The sequence below is a fragment of the Streptopelia decaocto genome (genome assembly GCF_964273445.1).
Source record: "Streptopelia decaocto genome assembly, chromosome: 3".
NCBI lineage: Eukaryota > Metazoa > Chordata > Aves > Columbiformes > Columbidae > Streptopelia > Streptopelia decaocto.
Window position 1 is genome coordinate 116,735,983 of NC_138656.1, and position 17,848 is coordinate 116,753,830.

A 17,848-nucleotide genomic window follows, 5' to 3' on the forward strand; every position below is an offset into this window, starting at 1 on the left:
GAAAATGAATTGCTTGCCATCTTATTTGCTTTCCTTACCACATACCAATTTAGAATTTTAATATCAAGTCTGAAATTAAAATACTGAAAAAGAAGCATAACAGTTTTGCTGCCTAAGTCTTGGCCTAGTCCTTAGGAAGTATATCTTTCTTGAGTAATCTAGAATAAGACCACAAATACTTTTTTAAGTCATAATGGATGTGGTCACTTAAGGTCTTTTTACAAATGGCTCTTTCTGCCTCTGTGCAGCAGTGTGCCAGCATCTAACCCAATCGCCCTTTTATCAGCTGACCTTTTCTGAGATACTGAGGTGATTGTGAGACTAATTTCACCTACAGTTAGACTCCTAAAGGCAAAATATCTCATCCGAGCTGCTGTCAGGCTCCCCTTTTCTGCAAAAGTGCATTTAAAGATTGACTTGTCCCATGTTCAGACAGATGAGAAGTTTTTGGACAGAGCTTAGCTAATGAAAAAGTGACTCAATAGGTAATATACTTCTAGATGGTAATCATTAGATGAGATCACTTCCATTTATATGTTTAGCATCATGAAGTATTGGTCTCACCAGTGGTATGTAAATGCTACTTCAATGTAATAATAATAATAATAAAGACAGAAATATTTACATCCCACCAGAAATTTGGTTTTGTCTTTTATTTGCAAAAAAGGGAAATACATTCTAAATAATGAAATAGTTACTGATATGAAAAATAGTTTCTAAATTCCTTGTGTAATTTGTAAGAAATAATCCAGTCAGTGATAAATAGATTCTGTTGCATAGCAAGTTCTTTGTTAGATTGTGTTGACATCAAACTTATAATTTTCCCTCCAGTGAAGCTGATTCGAACTGTAACAAATATATGTAAGGCCAAACTACCAGCTGGGGCAAAATGGCTTGATTGTTTAAAATGAAGGAGCTAAGTTGATTTTCACCACCTAAGGTTTAGGCTCTTCTGGTATAATGTTGTTTGATTCTTCTGTTCTATGGTTCATAGGAAAAATCAAGCAATGTCAAAATGATTAACAGTAAATGGTCTTGCGTTTGATCATCTTTGTGCTTCAATTATAATTACAGAGTCAAGCCTAACAATAGTCTCTCTATAATTTCTTTATTGGCATGCAAAGTTTGCACAGTAAATATTTCTTCTTATTGCATTTTTTCTCTTTTCCAACAAGCTCTCAAAGCAACCATTCCAAACTAAATAGCAATTGAACCGGACTGTTATTATTCTGTACATACTAATTCTGCTCCCAGCTATTTTTTTTTAAGCATGAAATTCACAGATTACAAAGCCTACTGAATTATGTGAACTCATCTTTGAAATAAGTCCGAATCGTAGATTTCAAAGACCAAACTGACTTAAAACTGCAGTTCTTCATCAAAGATAAATGTTTAGGGCTAGTGTTCTTGTTTGATCCAAGAGATAAATCCTAGGTCTTAGACTTCTAGAGTGAAATCTTGATTTCATTCAAGCCAGTAGCAAAATTCCTATTGTTTGTTAACGAGGTCAGGACTTCAGCACCAGATTTCAGCTCCCTGAAGTTCTGGTGCAGAGGGAGTTCTGAATCCACCACTCTAATTCTGATGCCGTGTTCATCGAAAGGAAAGAATAAAGTGAGTTCATAAAAAGCAATCTTCAAAGTACGGCTTATATAACCTTCAGTGCCAATTTATATGTCTGAAACTTGTAGTTACTGGAAAAAGCCCTGTTGAATGCAAGGGTCTTTGGGTTAGATTCTGTGACCATAGATCTACAAATTACACAAGAAAATTAATCATACGTAACACATCCCATTACACAATTTCAAGTATCTCTTTGTAGTTTTCATTTAATAAAAATTTTGCCAGCATAGTTTCTGGTATGTATCAGTGACATTTCTTTCCAGTCCCATAGAAAAGACACACGTCCACAGAGAAGTAAAAATCTGTCAGTTAATTTGAAGTCAGTCACTGAACACGAGTTTGCACCATTCTCTCCCCAGAGAGTTTAGAATACTAAACCAAACCTGTGGTTCTCAAGAATATTACAATTTTATTTCCTTTGTTAAAAAAAAATGGCAGAGGGAGGTGTGGGTGCCCACACACACACACTGAAGTTTTCTGAAAATACTGATGTGACAGACTGATACTATTTAACATAACACTTCACAGCACATCAGCAAAGGCATCAAGCAAACACAAAACTGCATCTGAAACAAGAAATTTTAGAAGATGTTAACCTGTTTTATTTCACAACTTGAAAGAGTAAAGGACTATAAAAACTGAACAAAAAACATAGCAGCTTTAATAGGTGGAGAACTTTAGATTTTTTTATACTGGTTGCTGATTTTGTTTGTGATGTCACTGCTATTCTTGTGATTATTCTTATTCTATCCATATAACACTGTAATATTCTTTGTGGCTCAACTTCATCATCAAAAATAACGTACAATTATAGTAGGCTAGCTGCCTAATTTTCTTCTATGAAATGACAAGAAACAGGTAAGCCACCCCATTTGTTTAGCTGTTTCTCACATGGCAATGTGTGGTGGGAAAGGTACTTGGCAACAGTGATGCTTTTGATTATTATTTCCACTAAGAATTCTTCTTTCATTTTGTGTTGGGGACACAGAGTTCCTGCAGACACTGGAACAACAGTTAAGGCCAGGAAAAGATATTATACTACTGTAGACTGGACAGGATCACAGGTCATCTGCTGGTAAACTAGTTATAAAATATCACCTTCTATATCAAAGAAATCTCCAGTGAACAAAAGGAAGCTACACAAGGTAATGGTTGGAGCTGGAGACCTATTGGTCCCAAGTGAAATTTCTTGTTCAGGTACTCAGCTGAGCAGTGGACTTAATTTTAGAAGAGCTTAACAGTTGCAGGAGTTACCTCTAAAGTAAGTTACTGTTTGATTTTCAAGGTAGTTTCAATAACAAGGTGAGAACTGGATGCCTCAATTCTGGCATCTAAGTGGATTGACCCAGTTTTTTCAACAATGTCAGAACCTAGGAAGAGGAGAACAAACACCTCTTTTGTCTAAATTATAAACTCTCACTTAGGCACAGGAAATGTCCCAGCATTTCGGGTCAGAATAAAACAGTTTTCTGTAGGAGTTTAGACACATCAGACATGTATAAGCCTTTATTGGCTTCATGGGTTTCTTTGTTTGTTTTGGTTTTATGCTATGTTTTTCTACTGTGTTGAAATAAGTAATACCTTTGCTCTAAGAGCATTGTTTTTGAGCCACTGAGACATTCATCTTCCAGATTACAAACTTGATGGCTACAGTTTCAATGGATGTAATCAGTTGAGGTGATTCTTCCTTTTCCTTCTAAGACAAATAGGATTCATCTCCTTTCAGATTCATCTCTCTGTTTCTCAGTACCTCCTTCTGTAGACAATACTGAAATTACTGACTTTCAGATAACTAAACCAAGAAAAGATAAATTGCACTCCAAAAGACTAGGGAGACAAGTCAGAGATACTGTTCACTTTTCAGTATCACCCTTAAACACTGTGGAAGTATGTACTTGTTCTCTCTACAGGGAAAGCTTTGAATCACACGTCAGACATGAATTTCTGCTTGAATCTGGAAAGAGGGAAATTTAAGGTAGCACAGGCACAAATGAACAGATATGCATGGGCAGCCCTTTGTGGATGAAGGCTGTATCTTTTCTGGTGATTAATTAATAACCACAGTTTTCTCTCAGTTTTTCTTTAAAACTCTGTGTCTTTGCGAGCATGACCACTCCATTTTCTTTTTTTTTTATGCTAGTGTGGATAATGATCAGCTTACATTTATCTCTGTTATATTTGTACAGCCTCTATCCCCATACAATCTTAGTCCATTTCCTTAAAATTCTGTATGATACCATGATAAAAAGGCAAAGAATTCCACAGACGAAGAAAATCTAACGGATTTCTGTGTTTGAGCTGGATTCTTTATTATCTACGAAGACAAAACCACTTATCTATGGCTTTGTAAGGTTTGGTCACTAGATGTATGAGTATTTATAGCATTCAACAAAACAGAGTTACTTACCGTGTAGACTTCGGATGCAAGGTCTTCCATACACGCACTTGGGAAACCAAGATGAGATGCATATGATTTAATGAAAATGTCTTTTAATGCAGATGTCTGCGTCACCCTTTACTCCATATATAGTCAATGTACATGGACAGGTGTTTCTACAGCTAAGATTAATTATTAAAGTCCCATGAATCACACTTAAAAGCAACTATTTCTAATTTAATATAAAAGGCATTCAGAGTGAATTTAGACCTCAAATGTAGACAAATAGATATCTACTTTTGATCAGAAAAGTTCCATCTTTTTTTCCTTAAAGAAAAATTTCTAATCATCTAAATCTTGAAGTTTTGGAAACATCTATTCCTAGGAATCCTAAGGCTTAAACTCCTAATTGGATTTACCAAGGGGCTTGAAAACTATATCAGTAATATTATATCAAATAGGTGTCATCCAGTAGAGGACTTTTAATCTCAATGGTCTTTCATAAACATACACATAAATCATCAACAGCAGGCTGTATAAGAATAACTTAACTAAGAAATTCTGTCATTTTTATTTTGATTTTTCCTTTATGCTTCATTTGAACAGTTTTAGCATACCTGAAAATTGTGTCTCTTTCTTTTGGATCAGGTCCATTTAGAACATTTAATAATGGTTCATGTTGCAGCCCTACAAAATAGTTTGAGATAACACTTTTTAAGCTGAGAATGCTAATGACAGTTCTGCATGAAATTCAGCTGTTCTAGGCTGGGCATTATGATACAATTTGCTTTGGCTTTGGATTTTTTCAGCTTGTATCCTTGTGTGTAATGTGGAGTCCAAGGTCTGAACAATCCTAAAATTTTGCAATTAAGTTTGATCAAAAGCACAGTCCCACCAGGTTTCAAATGGGAACCCAGGTGTTCTGGGCATCTTCCACAAACTATTAAGCCTTCGACAATGATTTCTTTCAAAAGTGTGTCCTCAGTGATGCAAAACCTCCCCAAACCAAAAAACCCCTTGTCCGTTTATTTTTTATTTTACTTAGAAGGGGTAGCCATTCTGAAGTACTTGGGGAAAGACAGGCAAACTGCATTAAGGTCATAAAGTATAATTACATTCAAAAACCTGAACCTGGAATTGTATATTTTGAGGGCCAGAGGACCATACTGATCATGGCTGAAGTAATATGAAAACCTCCCCTTCCTGTTTCTGAATGAAGGCACATGGTCAGTCGCATACTGAAAGAAGTAAGGTCAGCATTCAGTCCAGAAACACCTTATTAAACATCAAAAACAATGGGTAACAATTCTACCTCCTCATTTTCTTCATTTATTTTTGAAATATTGAGGAAAACAAAGAAAACATAAGTAGTTTAAAAAAAAAACAAACCAACAAACTTAACAGACAGAAGAAATATTTTGATTTTTTTGAAGATAGTAATCTTCCTCCTGTCCCTGTCAACACTCTTCTCTTTAGTCATATTGTTGTCATTATTGTTAGTACCAACAATAAAAACAATAAAGACAAAATAGAACTCCAAACTTCATAGAATACTGAAAATGTAGTCCATGACTCAAAAAATATAGAGGGTCTATACAACAGGACATTTCGAAGTGGTGCCTCTGTGGTGAGAATTTCTGACAGATACAGTAAGTCAACTCAAAACCTATGTAAACCAACAAAAGTTTATGTTAAATCTCAGCTCTACTTACATGATCCATGCTAGGTGTAGAAAAGAGCAGTGGGGTCTAAACTGATGTACCTCGAAAGCTGATGAGTGCTCAGAAGCGAGGTCTGCAAAGCCCTGGAGCTGGTGCTTATATGCTACTCTTGGATCTATGTGAATATGGGTCTACGTGAAAGCAAGACCTGACAGAATGAGTCATCTTTCACACTGGACTAAATCACATGCACTTGGTTGAGTAACGCCTGAGTGTAGTTGGTACTCTTACTTATGATTCAAGAACAGGGATAAAATACTTTTATTGGGATTATTCCAGAAGAAAATCTGATCCACGTGGAATTAAACTTTAAGGTGTAAAAATAAATATATGTTTTATTATTACTATCTACTAGCATAATTGGAAAAAGGACGCTGCAGCAACTCAGAATAAAACTTGTGCTACTACTAAAATTTCTCCCACACAGATACAATTTTATGAGCAGGAGCTGAAAATGAAAATGAATAATTATGTGTGTTTTTATGCCAGTATCTATTTTTATATTTATACCATGCTAGATGTTCCTTAACACAAGTGCACATGCAGCTGTAAATAGGCATGTGTGTGGGTGTGTGCCTGTATTTGTGACTATGCATGAAATGACCTAAAAAATGTCCAAAGTAATTTTATTTTTAAAAAATAGTAAAAAAACCCCAAAACACTAGCATTCCTAGTTCCAGCCTGAAGCACATTTTTACAGCTGAAAATAGGGGCTTATAATGAAAATGCTGACACAACCTTAACTATAGAGGTGCTAGCAGGCAATGCTATAATAAATAATGTGGGAAATATTTTACACTTCAAGGCAATTACATGTTCAACCATCTTTAGGATTTCTGGGCCATGAAGGGTAGGAATTAGGTGTACTTGACAAGTGTAAAAGACCCATGACTCATGACTGCTAGAAGGCACAAATGAATTACAAAAGCTGAGAGAAAGCTTGTAATCACATAGCATAGGTAAAATACTTTTTATTTAGGGGTAGATAAGGATCAGGTAAATGTAAAGCTACACACTCCAGATTCCATTTAGTTTGCTTTTTGAAGAAAAGCTCAAAGTTAAGTTAAATCTATTGTCCTAACTTGTCTACCATCCATCTGTGTATTTCTGCCATACGAATATGACTTTGTTATGCTTTGAAATGGAAGTTCACATTTGTAGGAGAGCAGGGCTGGACAGCATCAACTAGATCATTGAGTAAGATCTCATTGTTCCAGAAACTTCTGCAGGAGATTTTAGGAGACTTTAGTTTTACAAAGACCCCTAAGAAAACATTTCTCAGCCCTCACCCATCAGAAATATCCCAGTGTCTACAACAGCCTTTTTGTTCAGTTACATGATGACTGAAGGCCTTGATTTTGGATTGTGAATCATTAGATTCCTATTTCTACTCTTATGTTTTGATTACTTATCTTGAATTTGTGACTATGTGGCTAGACACTGCAGCAGGAACAGCCTTTAGAACAATGGATCCACTCACATCGGTTTTCTACACAAGCAGAAAATAATGTTCCATATCTGAAAAATAAATGAAGCAGGAAACATTGTATTGTCTCTAAGTCCTGAACTTTGAATAAATTGCTAGAGAGAGTTTTAACAGGCATACAGACTGGAAATATTGGAACAGCTAATTCTGGGCACCTTAAAGGTGAACATCCAAGTCAGTGTGAGATATAATCAATTTTTGGTCACTGGGGAGAAACACACACCATAAGGAGAAAATATCTTTGACCTTAGATGTTATTTTCCAGTGAGACAAACTAACTTGTGGAGGTACCTGCTGCTCTCTGCTTGTTAGAAAGTGACAGTCACTCTTCAAACCTGTAGATGCCCAAGGTACAAAGGGTGAACTATTCACCATGTTTCCTGGTTCCTCTGTGCTATGCTCTAGTTGGTCAATTGTGATTGGGAGTTACAGTCATTTTCATGACATCTGTCAAACCAGCTCAGGCTTTGCAGTCTAAATCCCACATCAAGTAGTTCTTACCTGGTTAGTAATGATGCTGGTAATCTCCATAGGGAGAACAGACGAAGGAGGGATTGTCCTCCTCTGTCATTTACAGCAGGACCCTCCAGAACATCTTCCTAGAAAGAGTGATAAGGGGGACAACATGGCCATTTCTCATGTCTGCTCCTGTCTAACCTATCTCAGGTGTTTTAAAACGTTTACTATTATGATTTCCAAGAATCTGTGCTGGTGTAGGGGGTGTGTAGTTTCAGAGATTGTTTATCCAAAGTTTGCCTTTTAGAAACAGACACAATTTCTCATCCTGAGGAAAAAAACAAACCAAAACAAACCAAAACTCCACCCTCCCATACCTCTTGTCTTAAGCTGTTAATGCATCTTTATAACTTGTCTAAATCTTTGGCCAAGTGTTCCTAAGGTCATGCATGAGTTCACCTGGAGCTTTTTTTTGAATATATACCACATCGAGTGTGGCAGAATATTAACTTTTTGTTTTGTTTTGTTTTCCCCTCTTATCTGTTTCCACTGTCTTATTGCTTACTTTCATCAATCTTGACTATAAGAAATGTGGTAGATAATGAGAAGCAAACATCACACAAGCAAGAAAAGAGACTTCTAATAGATTAAGTTTGGTTGCCTTTTCCACAAAAAAAAAACAAAACAAAACAAACCCAAAAAAAACCACAAGAAATTTCACAGCCTGTGGTTTGGGAAGCTCCAACAATGCAGGAGGCAGTGAAGGAAGACTGGAGGTTTGACTACACTAAAACAGATCTTGGTCTCTGCAAGTCAACAAGAAGACTTAGTAGAATGTGTCCAGAATTTTACTCAGGTATTTTATTCTCTCTGATTTCTGTGATATTTGGGGAATCCTACTGCCATTCAATTTTTTTTAGCCTCAGTTACAGATAATTTAAAGCTCTTTTACTCTCACAATAGAGTGTGCGCAACAGTGCAAAATGATAAATATTCAACCTCCATATCAGAAGTTTATGTGACTACTGGGATGGCTACATACTTTTCAGTATATATCAGGGTCTGGTAATAGCATGATAGTTTAAGACACTTAAAATAACGTGACACCAATTTATTACCATTAGAAATAAAGCCTTTGGAAAAGACCTTAAGCATTATGTTAGCATTGATATGTCAATTCTTTATTTGAAGGATAGCAAGTCTGAATCCCAGCACAGCCTTAATTAACAGAAAATAATTAGCATCATTTTCCCAGCTGTGAATTTGAGATTTTTTTTTTTTCCAACAGAATCCATTGATTGATAATTAAGGAGGAGTTAGTTATAATAAAACTCCCAGTATTGCAATTTCTAATTGGCCTTTAAGGACATTTTACAGTTACAGTTACTTTGTTTCAGGCGTTTTCTAGCCTTTTTTTTTTTTTTTTTTCTTCAAACCAGCTTTAATAAGGAATCCTTTCTCAGTGAGGTAAAAAGGATGCAGATGAACAGAAAAAAGCCACTGCAATGTTACATCTATGAATTTAAAATTTCAAATATAATACAGTCCATTTGATATGTTTTGGTAATAATTAGTGCTAAATGAATGTAAAAAGCTTTGAAGTTTGCTTTGAATAACCTAAGATTTATCCGAGCACTTGAGTCTTCGATCAAACTACATTATCACAGAGATTTATGTAAATGCTTAACCTGATGAACAGTAAATGCTTCTGTTGGCTTCAGTAGGATGAAGCATCATGTCTATAGTTAAGCAGATATACATATATCCTTCAAGGAATGCTGCCCTAGGCTGAAATCTTATAGGAATAGATTCAGTTCAGGACATGTCTGCTTGTTTCTTATTTTCAGCCAGTGCTCAAATACTGCTGGTACAGTGTCCCCTAAGGCACTAAAATTTTCTTTTAGTAATCCTACAAGTAGAATTGATTTAAAAGCATACATTTGATGATTTTGTAATATTTATCCATTGATATAATTGTGAGTTCCTTTCCTGAGATATCTAAAATTTCAAATGTTGGATGAAAACAACATGAAGCCTTTTAGAGTTTTCTCCATTTCTTTCCTTTCCCTCATTTCTGTTCATTCTCCCACTTGTAAACAAACTGTAACAACTGACAGAAAAAAAAAAAAAGGTGGTAAAAAATACAATCTTTTATATCTAAATACAAAACAATCAGAAAAAAATATTTTGTATAATTTTCCTTTTATACAAAGATGATTTTCCAGGAAATATAGTTGTGAATAAGAAGTGCCAAAGATTTATATGTACCAGAAAATCATTAAGTGTGATTGAACATGTAAATGAAATAGTCTTCTTAAAAAAACCTTTCAGATGTGACAACAAAGTGGAGATCAAAACTGGTCCCCAATGTTAGTGGCCGCTACACAATGGCTTAAGCTTGCCCAGGCTTAGAGAAATAATTAATGGGTCTTTAAAGTTTGTTATTATTACTGGAAAAAAACACAGAGGATAGGGACTTTTTTTGTTGTCTCCACTGGCTGTTGCCTCTCTCCTTCTTGCCCTGTTCATGTGTAATTTTTTATATGTCTGTGGCAGTGGAAAAATGTTTCTGTGTGATCAAAGTGTCCTGACTATCTTTAGAAAAATAGATCAGCTCAGTTTCTCCATCTTGGGAACACTATAAGCTGCATTTCTGCCTCTCAGAGGAGGACGTTAGATCACTTTGCTGTGACTGCTGAACATCTTGGCTGGACTAATGCAGCTTTCTCTCTCTGGAGATCATCCAGCAAAGCTATACGCTGCTTACAAATTTATTCAAAGTACCTCCACTGCATTTTGTTAACATGAGCTCTCTCAGGTCACTGGGCTGATTTTCAGTGCAAAACAACCCAGGGAGTTTGATGCTGTTACTGATGGTGTTCAAGGCAACTTGGTCCATACTATCTAACTATGCTTCAGCATTGCTTCAGCTACCAGGATCACGAGTTCCCAAAAATCCATGGGCTGTTTTAGCCAGTACACAAGCTACTACATTTGCTGATGTCAGATAATTCAAAATGACAGCATATATAGATGTGAAAACCACAATGTATGTTTACAGATTATATGAACCTGCATATTAGAGACATCTCCCCAGTACTTTCATTATTGCATAGAACTGGAAGGATTGTACGTATTATGGAGTTTTGTTTCAGGTCCAAGATAGTCTTATCTTTACTCAATATACTTGGCTGCGTGGGCCAAGAAACAGCAAAAAATCCACTCTCCACATCCTATTTTTGCCATTGACACTGTTCTGGAAACCCCGTCTGTCTGCTGCCAGCACAGAGGGAGGGATGAGGGAGCAGGAGGCTGCAGCTATTGCTTGTAGAGAAGGCTCACATGGACACAGTAGTCACCACCTTCCTTCTCCCATCTCCCTGGAGGCAACGTGGGCATCAGCTGAATGCGTATGAACATTTGCATTCACATGCATGCATTGTCTGAGGACACAGCTGGGATAAATCAGTGTATCACTATGGATGGTAATAGAGCGTGGCTGTCTTTTGCTGCTAAAGAGATGGAGCTGTAAGTATCACTGAGGGATTCTGGCGGATATTTTAGGAGAGAAGTCATTTCAGTTGACCCCAGCCTTCTAAAAGAGAGCTGTCAGGTCTAAACTAGCCTCAGCTCCTCATGTTAAAGAGGGAGCTGCACATGCCAGAGAGCTATTCATTGTACTTCTTTTAAAGCTATTTTAAAATGAAATCAATATTGTATGCCTTAACAAACTGGATGACATGTTTTAAAACTTTATCCCAATTTTTGGAGCTAATTTTTTCCTCACATATTGGAAAATCGTTTGAAAATAATTTCAGTTCTGTGTCAGAACTGCATTCTTCAGTGGATTTAACATTTTCTTACAGAATTTACTATTTCCTCAAAATATTTATCCTTCCTCTAATCTTAGCCAAAACACCATTAGCCTCCCATCAAATCCTTCTTCAAATAAGAGGCCATATCAAATCCTGTGGTTGGGGAAATTTAGACCTGCCTTCCAAACTCTAAGAATCACTGTTATCAGCCCTTCAACTATTTCTGTTTGGTGTAGAAAGGCTTTCTTCTTAAAATGTATAGTTTCAGGGAAGTCAGGGCAGGAGGAAATTTCAGCATATTGCTTAGATCATTCCCTTACCCCAAAATAAGATCAGCTACAGTTAAATGATTCCTGTTAGATGCTCACCTAACTTGTTCTTAAAAACTTGTTAAGCTTCAGCAATCCCTCCAGACAAGCTGTTTCAGGCCCTATTGATGCTGCAGCTAAAGCACATTTTACCTGAGACCACTCCTGAATCTCCTTAGCTGTGTTTTAAGTCTCAGCTTTCCACTTCCCAGAAAATATAGAGAAGAGTTCATTTCCTTCCTTTGCAGCAATCCTTTTACATCTTCAAAGACAGTTGCCATGTCTCTGCATAATTTTTTAGTCCATTTTAGACTAAATAAATCCACTGAAAAACTTCCCATAAAAGAACAGCACTGCCTGCACTGGAGAGAATGAAAAGGAATGAACAAGCGGGAGTGTGTACAAGGTGCTGCATACGAAAAGAGAAGAGGCATTTAGAATCCAAAACACATAGTAGTTAGGGTGACCTTATTGATTTTGAAAACACAGCCACAGCTTTTACAGAGGGAGATGCTCAGAAAAAAAGAAAAAAAAAAAAAAAAAAAAAAGGAGTGAGATCTTGGATACTTTTGATACAAAGTTTGGAAAATGTCTGCATTGATATACTGCATTTTCATATTTTGGGTATTCTGGTAGATTTCACACTGAGGGAATCAGGGGGTTGGGGTTGGGGGGAAGCTATAAAAGTCTATGACTGGAAAATTGGTATATTAGAATAGGGTATAATTAAAATTCTGAAACTTTAATCTAAATGACATTTCACAAAATGTGGAACAAGATTTACAAATACAGGTGCCAAAAATCAAATTCAGGTGTTAATATTTAGACAATAAATATGAGGCCTGACTTCTGAAAAATGCTAATTTTTTGACAGTTCCATTTAAATGAAGTGGGCATAATCTCTAAAAGCAGTCCATAGACTATGGAACCCAAATATGGACTGAAATGCTAGATCTTATTTTAAGAATGTAGCCTTAGAGTAGTATACACTGCCTAAGTGGAAGTATGAGATCCTCACCAGCAGCACCTTTCCAAGGGATGTCAGTCCCTTTTTTTTTTAAGCATTATGTATTTTTTTGTCTCACTTAAACCACATTGAAAAAAGATGAGTATAAATAGATACATTCAGGATTTCCTTCTTCTTCATATATAATTCTTTTTCATGTTTCACAATGGAAGTGGCTGAGTGAAACCAGATGAATTCTCACCAGTTTAGCAGTGTCCCATTCCTGCCTTGTGTTCTTCTATTTTCATACCAGTGATGCTTTCCTCAACTGAAGTCACACACATGAGAAGAGGACTGGATGTCGGGGTATTAGCTCAGAGCTGTTTTACCTGACTGTGTAGCAGTGTAGCACATACCATTCATACAGCAGTTGCATCTAGTTCTGAGAAACTCCAGAAATTTGAAAATAAGGAGCTTCAGCTCTGTAGGATGAAGGAGTAATGAATCTGACCTGAGGTCACTGCTCTGCTGGAACCCAGAATAGGTTCAAACCACAATTGATCGGCATGAACCAAAGCACATCACAGACGAAGGAAAGAGAAAGGTTCACAACAGCCTTTTGCAAGCAATGACTTTCACACAGAATTAGTTGAAAACTCAAAGCATGATAAAAATGGCACACTTGCTGATTCTGTAATTTTTGTTTTGTGGAGGAAAATTTGCTGGCTGAACCATTAGCACTAAAATGAGGGATAGGCTATAGCTCACTTATCTCCTTCATTTTCATGACTGGACTTTACTAAGTAGCATTATTTAAAATCCTTGGTAAAATTCTATTGTCAAAAGCAAATTTTCTATTGATCTCAGTCATCTTGGAACTTTTAAAATAGATTTTTTTTTTAACCTTATAGAAAATGTTTACTGTTTTCTGGCCGAAGGTACAGGAGATCATGATTTAAAATCCTACTTGGTCACAGGATCCTGGGGGTAAGTCAAAGCACCTTTGTCTTTCACATAGTTTCTTCCCCACATAGGCTTCCTCTGACATGGGGTTATGCAGTTTGTGAGCCCTTCAATTGCTGTGGAAATGAGGTCCACACAGAAAGATAAAGCTGTCTTGACCAAGGCAGATGTTGCTGGAGCAGAAAATATGATCATTCATTTAGCTTTATTGCTGCATGGTGGCTCAGATTTAGTAACGATGCTGTGAAATGCAAAGATGGGTAGCTAAAGATAATGGGTCATTATATTACCTTAGTGATAAATGATTTGAAAATCCACAAGAACCAAACCCCAAAATTTTGTCTCCAGTAAATATTCTGTTTTATAACCATCAAGAATTTGAATTTTTTTTAATACCTTTGTCACATAAACCCACAAAAATAATTTATATTAAAAAAGGGAGTGAACCTGATATGTTGGACCCTTAGGCATTGATTAAATATAATGATAGGTCAGAAACTACTGTCAAAACAAAAAGATTCAGATGCGATTTTGGAGGAGTTTAAAAGATTTTTATTAATGGTCCCCTAACTGCTTACTCTTTAGGTTTCAAATCACAATTTCTTTTAATCATTGGACTTAATATACTCCAAGGTGCTGAATTCCATGTCAGATGTAAACATGCAGCAAAACATTTATATGTAGGCTTCCTTCAGCTCACATTCAATTCAAGGAGTGAACAATGAAGCAGCACTGCTGTGCAAGATCCAAATTGTGCTGCTGGCAAGAAGATTCTCAAATAACCGTGGATCTCCTGGGAGAAGGAATATTATACTATGGAATAGAGAGTATTTGCCATAGAGCAAGGTGGTCTGTAGGGTTTTTTTCTCTCTTCTTTCATTCTGCTTTTTTTATTTGTTTGCACTGTCGCCTATGTCATCTGAAGCCAAGAAATGCAATAAGGTTAAATCTATTGCAAGAAATTATTTTGATCCACCAATTAAATGAACAAGTTCACCTTGCCTATGATATGCCATCAAACATCGGTATGAGCATTTGGTGCAATCAATCTATTACACATCAATTTTATGGTTGTATAATGAGGTTTAATTGCTGCTTTATTAGTCTGGCTAATATTAAGTGTCAGTAATTGCTTTGCATTCAACTTGGCTTTCTCATTTAAATTGCACATCCAATATTTAACCATAAACGTAGACCTTTTTTATCTAATGAATTTTTGCTTTCATCCTTGTGGTACAAGAAAAGCCCATTTGGGGTGATTTTCCTCCTTTGTAAAAGTTCTCTGGCCCTGAGGAACAGAGTCTGGAAAAGCTAAATGTTGTTCTTGGTAAATGCACAGGCCTTTGGCATTTGGAAAGTGAACTTCAAATCTCCTTTTGACAGAAATTTAATAAGGTTTTTGTGTACTAATGAGTGAATTGCTAAGGTGTGTAAACACATTTGTAGTCCCACTGAAGTTGATGGGACTACTCATACACTTTAAGTTATGCATATCCTTGGGTGAATGGTAGGGCTAATGCTCACTACCCTGGAGCACACACGAAAAACAAGTCTGGCAGGATGCAGGACGCATTTTGACTGTCAAACTACAGACCGAATGTTATTGCCAGCCGGGATTTTAATGCACTGTTAAAGTCATAGGCTCAGATGCTCATAGAAGCAAGGACTGAGGTTCAATAAATTACTTGGTACAAGCAATAAGGAAACCTTTTTCAGACCCACTCTTGTTCTCTGTCTTCCTTACATTCACAAGGACTATATTCAGGTGATGAATTTCTGGATTGTTCAAGTCGATAGCAGTTTTGCCATTTCACTTGCCACCTTCTGATTTCCTTTTTTTGTTCGAAGTAGACTCCATTTGATTTTGCAGGGATGAGCTCAGCTCGCTGAACAGACATGCCAGTTGCCATTAATATCATCTGATCCTCCAGTGACAGCTGGCTAATATCACCCTGTAAGCACCTCATGAGCTAAAATCAAGTTGTATTTCGGGAAAAGATGCCTAGTGCTGGGGTATGTCATGTGTCTGCTTCATATGGCATTGGACTGCTGAAATTTTGATCAGGAAAAAGTAGTGATTGAATCAATAGCATTTTATTGCATTTTATTGCAATTTTGTTCCTGGATCCATAGAACAGTTAATATAGCTAGAGACTTCCTGCTCTGTGTTCTCTGCTGGTGGTGGGAGTCCCCCTTTTAAAAACAAAAACAAAAAACCCCCAAACAACAAAACTTATCTAGAACAGCAGAGGTTTCAGGGGAGATTGCTTTCTGGAAGAGAATTTGCTCATGTTGTCTATCCAGTTTTCCTTGAATAATGTAATGTACTCATTTTACAAGTAGCGAGAGGTAAGAATCTGTAAACTGAGAACCTTCTGAAGCCAGGACATAAACCTGCTAGCCACCTGGCAGAAATCCAGGCCACAGCCTTTCAGCACCATTAATACTTGCGTCAAGATTCAGCTGAACACATGAGGATTGAAGTGTTTATTTGGGGAAAAAAGAAGCCAACCAGACCTCTCAGACCTCATCAAAACCCAGGCTCTGAATGCCAACTAGCATTTATGTCAAACAGGGACCTCACTCCATAATGATGGAACTACCCATATTTGCCATGGTAATGTAATATTTCACAGTATGGACTGAAAAAGCAAGAGACCTGGGCTTCAGGACCATTTTAGCCTGGATGGTTGGAAACCCTCTACTTGCACATCCCAAGAGGATATTGTAACCACCATCTTCCAGGGCGTTCTGGGTGAGGATACAGCCAGGAAGGTAAGATCATGGGACCAGGCATACATCAGGCAAGGTGGAACCGCATTGTACCTTGTCTGGACCTCTTGGTAAGGGGACACTTAGTGTTTTGATCCCCAGTCGAGCGACTGTGTTTCTTACCCAAGGATTGATCTAAGGTAAAACACATTCACATTCCAGAGGGCGGCTGGGATCTTGTATGTGAGATCTAGTAGTTAAATCTGGGCAGCGGGGCCTGTTCAGCCTGGAGAAGCTGAGAGGGGATCTTATCAATGCTGATAAATAACTCCAGGGTGGGTGTCAAGAGGATGGACCAGACTCTTTTCAGTGGTGCCCAGCAACGGAATGAGGGGCAAATGGGCACAGACTGAAATATGGGAGGTTCCCTTTGAATATGAGGAGACACTTCTTTACTTTGAGGTGCCAGAGCCTGGACCAGGCTGCTCGGAGTGATGTGGAGTCTCCTTCTCTGGAGACATTTAAACCCACCTGGGCACATTCTTGTGTGATCTGCTCTGGTGAACCTGCGTTGGCAGGTGGGTTGGACTGGATGATCTCCAGAGGTCCCTTCTAACTAATCATTTTGTGATTCTGTGATTCTGTGAAGCTGCTGCAGGCTGAGAAGGGCCCTGGACGTTAGTCTTTTTGCAAGAAGAGTCCTCTAACTATGAGGTTTTGGTGCAAAAAGTGACAGTCAGTGCCATCACAATGTATTTTTTAAAATTTGCTTTAGATGACCAACTCTTTCTCCTTAGACATATTTCCAAGAAGACGAGATCTTGAGCAGCCATTGGCACCTCCTCACTTCTACTGGCTTCTTATGCAGCTCTCACAAACATGGCTTAAGAAGTTTTGAAGTTTTTCAGGGTTTCAGAGATGCTTTTCTCTCCTCACATGACTTCATTAAAAATGCAGACATTTAGCTCCACATTCCCTGCCTTCCCCTTTCCCTCCCATCCATGAGTGGAAATTGCAATTATTGTGCCCCAGCTTTCACATTGTGTTCCCCTACACCAGCAGCCTTGACAGCAGTGTCTGAGAAGACAGGTGGAACTATTTGCACTATTTTGAGCTCTATTACCTAACACTGAAAGGGTTCACCACAACAATGAAGAACTTCAGAGTACAGCTCAGTTGATATGAAAGTTAGTGTTTCAACAGGACTGACACAAGTAAAATCTCCCTCCTGCATTTTTCCTATTATTTTTGAGTGCTAGGGCAGCAGATCAGGCCCAGGGAGCAGATCTGCGAAAAAGTGCCACTTTTACACGTCACTGTTCAGAGCTGAGCTGCATTTTGAAGTGTGGCTGCTAGTTTTTTCACTGTCGGGCTAAATCCTTACCCATGGTAGTTCTTGCTCATCTGCACTGATGAGCAGCACTGAGGTCAGGAGTGAGCT